Genomic DNA, 9128 nt, shown 5'->3' on the forward strand with positions numbered 1-9128 from the left:
TAATTCAGGCTTCTTGAAATAGTTGTGTTCCACATTTCGGCCATTTAGCACAAACTCTCTTATACTATTCCCAAATTGTCTCCCATCTGAAAGTCTCATTGCCCTGGAAGAATATTAGGTGACTTGAGGGCATGATACACTGTAATGGATCTTGTAAGTGCTAAGAGATTTAATCTTCATTACAGAGCTCTTCCCTGAATGTCCTTTAGGCACCTCCAAAGCAACTTGTCTATAGCCGAACCTATTATTTCCTCTCCCAATCCTTCTTTCCTCCTGTATTCCTCATCTCAGTGAAAGCACCAGCATTTGCTCTGATGGCCAAACCAGAAACCAAGGACTCTGCCTTCATTCCCACTCAGTCCTACGGATTCTGTCTCCTTTGTTTGTTTTGTTTAACTTCATATCCATCTTCTGAAGTTACTATAATGAATCAACACAAAGTTATAAGCTTTAGAGAACAGAAATGTATTTTCTTACAGTTCAAGTGTCTAGAAGTCCAAAGTCAAAATGTCAGTAAGGTTGGCTTCTTCTGGAAACTCTGGAGGTAAACTGTCCATATTTCTCTGCTACCTTCTGATGGTTGCCAGCAATCCTGGGTGTTCTTTGCCTAGTACATGCATAACTCCAGTATTTTTCCATCTTTGTAGCAATTTTTTTTGTGTCTCTGAGTGGTCTTTTATGTTTCTTATATAAATACTGGCTTTCAGGTCACCCTAATCCAGTCTGGTCTCATCTGGATCTTTACCTTAAGTTCATCTTCAAAGACCCTATTTCCAAATAAGATCCCATTTTGAGGTTCTGATTGTACATGAACTTGGGGTGAGGAGTACTCTTCAATCCACTCCCAGGCTTTTTATCCCATGATCACACTCTATATTCTTGTCCTTCCCACGAAAGCTTCCTAACATTTTTTTTTTATTTCTAACTTTGTCTTCCTCTTACCCCCAATTTCCCCTTTGTTTAATTTCAGGACTTTTTGAAATGCAAATCAGGCTAGTTCCTTGCTCTTCTTGTTAAATCATGCTCCTTCCTCCCCAATGTCAGAGGAATAGTCTTTAAGCTGTGGTTGGACTGTGCTAGCTTCTCCATGGATTGTTGGTTGATTGACACGGATTGTTGTCTATCTCCCCAGCGTCCCCTCTACCCTTCTTCCTTATGACCAGAGCTCTAATGGTTAGGGGCAGCAGTAGGTCCAGCTCAGACCCTGGTTACCAGCCAGTCCAACAGTTGTTTTAGTTGGGAACACGTGGCATACTTCTGCCCAGTAAGATATAAGATGGGTGCTATGGTTTAGATATAAGGTGTCCCCAGAAGCTCAAGTGTGAGATAATTCACGAATTCTCAGAGGTTAAATGATCAGATGATGAGAAATGTACCGTCATCAGTGTACTAATTCACTGGTGGATTGACGAGGCTATAGCCATAGGCAGGTCAGCTCACTGGAAGTGTGCCTTTGGTATACAAAGTTCTCTCTCCGTCTTTTGGTTGCTATGTCTTGAACTGCTTTCCTCCAACTTGCCCTTCTGCATGATGTTCTGCCTCCCCTCAGGCTCAGAGCTATGGAGTCAGCCAACTATGGACTGCATCTCTGATACCATTATTCAAAATAAACCTTTTTTCTCCTCTATGTTGTTCTTGTCAGGTATACAGTCATGGCAATGAAAAAGCTGACTCAAACAATGTGCTTACAGAAAAGGTGAAACTCTGGCCTCCCTTTTCTTCCTGTTTGGAATCCATGTAAGATGCTGAAAATTCAGTAGCCATCTTGTGACCATCAGAGTCAAGCATATACCCAGAGTGTCTGCACAGAGTAATAGAAAGATGTCCCCTAAGTGCCTCATGGTGACGTCTGCACCAGACCTAAATTGCCTACTCTTGGAGTCATTGTTGTAATAGAAAAATACAGCCTTTAAAATGTTTAAGATGCTCTTTTAAGGAATCTCTTGTTCATATTCAAATGCAGTGCTTTACTGACATGTGGAAACATATCTACCTCCAACATCATCCTGTACCTTCCCAACTTGAATACTAAATTCTGGCCATACTGAAATGCTACTTGTACTGCAAAAACCACGTTCTATTTTTTACCCCTGGGCCTTTGGAGATGATGCTTCCTCTGCCCTGGAATGCTATTCATTCTCCTCTGAGCCCTGCTAACTTTTAACTTATCTTTCACACTCAAGTGCCACCTTATCAATAGAAACTTTCTTAATTTTCTCATCTAGGTTTAGTATTTTTATCACTTCATATATATTTCTAACCTAGTTCTTTATTGTACTTCATTATAATACTCTACTTTTTTGTTTCTTTCTTTCTTTCTGAAAAATGGAGATCTGGATTTCTTTTTTTAAATGACCCCAGGGTGCTTTAAATTTTTATTAAAAAAAATCCCAGTCCTTCTAATTTTTATTTTTAAAGTGGGTATCACTAAGTTGCTGAACATTTTGCTGAATTTCTGAAGGTGGCCTCAAACTTGTGATCCTCCTGCCTCAGCATCCTGAGTTGCTGGAATCACAGGCATGCCCTAGATTGTCATCTAATGCATAATGATTTGCACAATTTCAGAAACATACTTGATATTAAATAAGTATGTGAATGTAAGAAGGGTCGTGTTTGAAACATAAAAGCAAGCACACAGGAGGGATGGAGGAAATCCTATTGAATTAGATGTGCATGAGCCACATTCTATCCTTTGTTATTTCTATGATTATGAATACCATCTATAATAAAAGCTTGATACCATACTGCAAACCAGATTAATCATCCATTGTTCAACAAACATTTATAAGTTGACTATTATAGATTTTTTGAGGACTGGCTCCTTATTTTGCTCACATTGGCATTCCAAGCACACTGTATGGCAGTTGAAAGGTGCATGATAATATTTTCTTTTAAGTGCAAATCAGTACTGGTGGTTTTCAGAGGAAAGAGGGTTGAACTCAGAATCCCAGAGGATGCAATGTTGGAATGGGTTTAAGAGGGATGGCAGGGGCTGAACCTCAGCACCAATACCAGCAGGAGCAAAGGTTTAAAGACGGGAAGGCACAGGACACGACTTTCCTATGTTTCTTTTAGGAATACACCACAGTGAATCTCCACATCATGGACAACCATAAGAATGGGGTTCTAATTAGAATAAGTTATACCACGTGTGTGTGATATGCCAAAACACACTCTACAGTCATGTGTATCTAAAAAGAACAACAAAAAAGATGGGAAAGCACAAAGAGAAACTTCTAGTACTGACTGAATTTTTCAAACATGTGTACATGCCGGGAATTATGGTCAGCAGTTTAAAAAAACACGTCGTAGAAATGCCAATTTCCAGATGGATTTGTTATGCTACAAAGTTAGTTAACACTGGATTCGTGAAATAGCGAAGGGAGAGGGGGTGGAGAGCGGGTACTTACACCCAAATAGGGGGAAACCTGCCAAGGAATGGATGGCCAAAAAGAACTGAGGAAATGAAAAAGTACTCAGAACGATTTTCTCAAGAGAAAGAGGAAAAAAAGGCAAAAATCAAAAGCCTGCAACCTGATGTGGAAGTGTTAACCCTTTTTTTAACATTCAAGTTGTAAAATAAAGCTGTGATTTGTTTCTCTCTGAGACTGCCTGTTCTGTGACTGACTGGCTTAATCTGTGTATCAGAACAAAAGCTTTCAATCTCTTTTCCTTCCCTTCCTCTCTTCTTTTTCTTATTTTTTTTTTAAATAAATACTCATACAAATGGCATGACCCAGTCGCATCTGAAGGAGTTGAAAGGAAATCTTACCAAGCGGCCCTTTATGTATTTAGACATGTGCTAATTTAAACCTTGAAATTGAAGTGATGTTGTTGCTCTTTCCAGTTTTAGATTGACTTTCCCTGTGAGGTGCTCATTCAAGGAATGTTGAAATAATGAGTAGATGATACATGGGAGTTAGTCTGAGCTGCTGGACTTCATGTTAATGATATCTCCATTGGTCACTGGATGCAATGTTGGTAGGGTGGTGGCTTGGTGTTTCATTTTTCTCTTCTATACCTCACTGGGGTTCTGTGATGATTACCATGTAATCCATGCATTCTATAAATATTTACTGAGCACATACTCTGCACCAGCCCTGAACATAACATCGGAGGTACAAAGAAGGGCTAAACAGAATCCTTGCTCTCATGGGGCGTATTTTTCAATGGGGAAGATAATCAACTAAAAAATAAATGTCTTGATGAACTCACCCTTCCACCCTTCCTGATATCTATGTCTAGCCTCCTGCTGGAAATGAATTCTTTACACCTATATTCTCACCAATTCTTAGCATTAGGCAACTTCATGATTTTTTCTGAGTATAGAGATTTATTTTGATGGTTTTATAATTAGCAACAATTCTGAACATCTTCCCATATCTGAGTAGTATTTCCCCTATCATAATTTACCTTTTCGAGCAGGGCATGGTGGCACATGCCTGTAATCCCAGGGCTCAGGAGGCTGATGCAGGAGGATCATGAGTTCAAAGCCAACCTCAGCAACTTAGTGAGGCCCTAAGCAACTCAGTGAGACCCTGTCTCTAAATGAAATGCAAAAAAAGGGCTGGGGATGTGGCTCAGTGGTTAAATGCCCCTGAGTTCAATAACCAGTACTAAAAAAATATAAATAAATAAATAAATAAATAAATAAATAAATAAATAAACAAATTAATAAAGTGTCTTTAGATATTCTTTTTTCATTTTCCTATGGGAATAGACACCAGAAGTTGTTATTATTGATTTGAAGGAATTCCTCTTGTATTTTTCTAGGCCTGGATTGTCTAACATGGGAGATTATAGCCACATGTGGCTTTCCAGCCCTTGAAATGTGTTTAGTCTGAATACTCTAAATGTGAAATACCAAAATGAGTATTGGTTCATATATTTAGTATTTGTGAGACCTAAGAGACCTCAATAATTTCTTATAGAAGTTACATGTTGAAATGATGGATGGAAATAAAATAGATTTTAAAGATAATCTGGGTTTCGTTTGTTTGTTTGTTCATGGTACGAGATTTAGCCTGGTAGCACTCAATCACTGAGCCACATCCCAGCCCTATATATTACTTTGGAGACAGAATCTCACTAAGTTGCTTAAGGCTTTGCCAAGTTGTCAAGTGTGGCTTTGAACATTTGATTCTCCTGCCTCCCAGGCTGCTGGAATTACAGTCATGCACCACCATGACCAGATAAGTTAATTTGTTTTTAGTTACTCTTCTAGTGTGGCTACCAAACAGTTAACATTACATATGTGTCTTATATTATGTTTCTATTGGACAGTGCTCTTTCACATAAAAATCTCCTGATTTATGCATTGCAAACATCTTTCCTGATATGTCGCATATCTGTTAACTTTGTGGTGACATATTGCAATGGCACATATCACTTATATTGCTCTGATTGATGTTTTTGAAGTTTTGTTAAAGAGGTCCTCCTCTATACCTATATACAAAGATATTTTTCCCATTTTTTTGTTATTTTTTTAATGTCAGCTTTTGTATCCTTCACATATGAAATCACATCAGGTTTCAGTTTTTTTTTTTCTTTTATATGGGGGGTCATAACAGGGATTGAATTTAGGGGCACTCAACCACTGAGCCACATCCCCAGCCCTTTTTTGTATTTTATTTAGAGATAGGGTCTCACTGAGTTGCTTAGGGCTTTCCTTTCACTGAAGCTGACTTTGAACTCTTGATCCTCCTGCCTCAGCCTCCCAAGCCACTGGGATTGCAGAAATGTGCCACCAACCTGGCTAATATTCAGTTTTTGATTTTCTGTTTGATGTTGGGGATTAAACTCAGGATCTCCACTGCTTAATGTGTCACTGAGCTGCACCCTAGCCTCAGGATGTAGTTTTATTCTTCTCTGAATTCAGTTTTATTTTCTTCTATAAAATAAACCAGTTTTCCCAACACTCTAGCAAGCAATCTTTTCCCCATTGATTTGTTGCTATGTTATTGTATGTTAAGGTCCCTTATGCAAAATTCAGTATAATTAGATGACAACATTGAACAGTTGAAAGATTTTACTTGAGAGTTTGGATTTTCAGTATATTTCACACCATTGGAAGCACTATCAGCTTTGAGCGTGATTTCCTCCATAGTGGTCAGCTGCTGGCCCTGAGCAAGAGCTACTCCTTCAGAGAAGCAGAAATCCCTTGTTGTTCTGTCTCCAGACAATGAAGCTGAGGGTCAGAAGCCAGTTATCATGACATGATCATTGTTGTTTTCTTATGTAGAGTTAAGAGGAAATGGAATAATATTACCCTCTTGTATCTGTCAACAGTGGGGAAAAGGGGGATTGAGAAAGTTAGCTTGGTGCTGTAAGGTTAACTGTGGAGAACAGACCACACTGCATATAATAAAATGTTTTATTGGAGCAGACTTTCAGGCAGACAAAACTAACAGAGTGCTATGCCTATAGAAAATTTTCAGGAAGGCAGGGGAAGGGATGGGGAGATAGGAAGGTTAGAATAAAACAGACATAATTATTTCTGTGTGTATATATGTGACTGCATGACCAATATGATTCTGCAACCTGTACACTCAGAAAAATGAGAAATTATATCCGATCTGATTCAAATGTATGATATGTCAAGGTCATTGTACTGTTATGTGTAACTAATTAAAACAAATAATATGTTGTAACATTAAAAAAAAGAAAATTTGCAAGGGGTTTTTAAGCAAGATATTTTTAAACTATTTATTTATTTATTTATTTAAATTAGGTACATATGACAGCAGAATGTATTTTGATTCATTGTACACAATTTCTTTTTTCTTTTTACTATTATTAGTAGTAGTAGTTGTTCAAAACATTACAAAGCTCTTGACATATCATATTTCATACATTTGATTCAAGCAGATTATGAACTCCCATTTTTACCCCGTATACATATTGCAGATTCACATCGGTTCCACATCCACTTTTTTACATACTGTCATACTAGTGTCTATTTTATTCTGCTGCCCTTCCTATCCTCTACTATCCCCCCTCCACTCCTCTCCCCTCCGCTCCCATCTTCTCTCTCAACCCCATTTACTGTAATTCATTTCTCTCTCTTTTTTCCCCTTTCCCCTCACTTTCTCTTATATGTAATTTTGTATAACAATGAGCGTCTCCTTCCTTTACCATGCAATTTCCCTTCTCTCTTTCCCTCCCCCATCTCGATCCTGTTTAATGGTGATCTTCTACTCATGCTCTTCCTCCCTATTCTGTTCTAAGTTGCTCTCCTTATATCAAAGAGGACATTTGGCATTTGTTTTTTAGGGATTGGCGTGCTTCACTTAGCATAATTTGCTCTAGTGCCATCCATTTACCTGAAAATTACATGATTTTGTCATTTTTAGTGCAGAGTATTACTCCATTGTGTATAAATGCCACATTTTTTTTTATCCATTCATCTATTGAAGGGCATCTAGGTTGGTTCCACAGTCTAGCTATTGTGAATTGTGCTGCTATTAGCATCAATGTAGCAGTATACCTAAAGTACGCTGTTTTAAGGTCTTCAGGGAATAGTCTGAGAAGGGAAATAGCTGGTCAAATAGTGGTTCCATTCCCAGCTTTCCCAAAAATCTCCATACTGCTTTCCAAATTGGCTTCACCAATTTGCAGTCCCACCAGCAATGTACAAATGTAGCCTTTTTCCCACAACCTCGCCAGCACTTGTTGTTGTTTGACTTCATAATGGCTGCCAATCTTACTGGAGTGAGATGATATCTTAGATGGTTTTGATTTACATTTCTCTGACTGCTAGAGATGGTGAGCATTTTTTCATGTACTTGTTGATTGATTGTATGTCCTCCTCTGAGAAGTTTCTGTTCAGGTCCTTGCCTATTTGTTGATTTGGTTATTTGTTATCTTATTGTTTAATTTTTTGAGTTCTTTGTATACTCTGGATATTAGGGCTCTATCTGAAGTGTCAGGCGTAAAAATTTGTTCCCAGGATGTAGGATCCCTATTTACCTCTCTTATTGTTTCTCTTGCTGAGAAAAAACTTTTTAGTTTAAGTAAGTCCCATTTGTTGATTCTTATTATTAACTCTTGTGCTATAGGTGTCCTATTAAGGAATTTGGAGCCCAACCCCTCAATATCTAGATCAGAGCCAACTTTTTCTTCTATCAGCTGCAGAGTCTCTGATTTGATATCAAGCTCCTTGATCCATTTTGAGTTAACTTTTGTGCATGGCGAGAGAAGGGGATTCAGTTTCATTTTGTTGCATATGGATTTCCAGTTTTCCCAGAACCATTTATTAAAGATGCTATCTTTTCTCCATTGCATGCTTTTAGCACTTTTATCAAATATAAGATAGTTGTGACTTTGTGGATTAGTCTCTGTGTCCTCTATTCTGTACCATTGATCCACCTGCCTGTTTTGATACCAGTACCATGCTGTTTTTGTTACTATTGCTCTGTAGTATAGTTTGAAATCTGGTATCGCTATGCCGCCTAATTCACACTTCCTGCTTAGAGTTGCTTTTGCTATTCTGGGTCTTTTATTTTTCCATATGAATTTCATAATTGCTTTATCTATTTCTACAAGAAATGCCATTGGGAATTTGATAGGCATTGCATAAAACCTATAGAGAACTTTTGGTAATATCGCCATTTTGATGATGTTAGTTCTGCCTATAAATGAACAGGGTGTATTTTTCCATCTTTTAAGATCTTCTTCTATTTCTCTCTTTAGGGTTCTGTAGTTTTCATTGTATAAATCTTTCACCTCTTTTGTTAGGTTGATTCCCAAGTATTTTATTTATTAATTTTTTTTGAGGATATTGTGAATGGGGTGTTTTTCCTCATTTCCATTTCAGAAGTTTTGTCACTGATATACAGAAATGCCTTTGATTTATGCATGTTGATTTTATATCCTGCCACTTTGCTGAATTCATTTATTAGTTCTAGTAGTTTCTTTGTAGACCGTTTTGGGTCTTCTAGGTATTAAATCATGTCTTCTGCAAATAGTGATAATTTAAGTTCTTCTTTTCCTATTTTTATGCCTTTAATTTCTTTTGTCTAATTGCTCTGGCCAGTGTTTTGAGAACTATATTGAATAGAAGTGGTGATAGAGGGCATCCCTGTCTTGTTCCCGATTTTAGAGGGAATGCCTTCAATTTTTCTCCATTT

This window comes from Callospermophilus lateralis, unplaced genomic scaffold (genome assembly GCF_048772815.1).
Source record: "Callospermophilus lateralis isolate mCalLat2 unplaced genomic scaffold, mCalLat2.hap1 Scaffold_101, whole genome shotgun sequence".
In the NCBI taxonomy this organism is placed as follows: Eukaryota; Metazoa; Chordata; class Mammalia; order Rodentia; family Sciuridae; genus Callospermophilus; species Callospermophilus lateralis.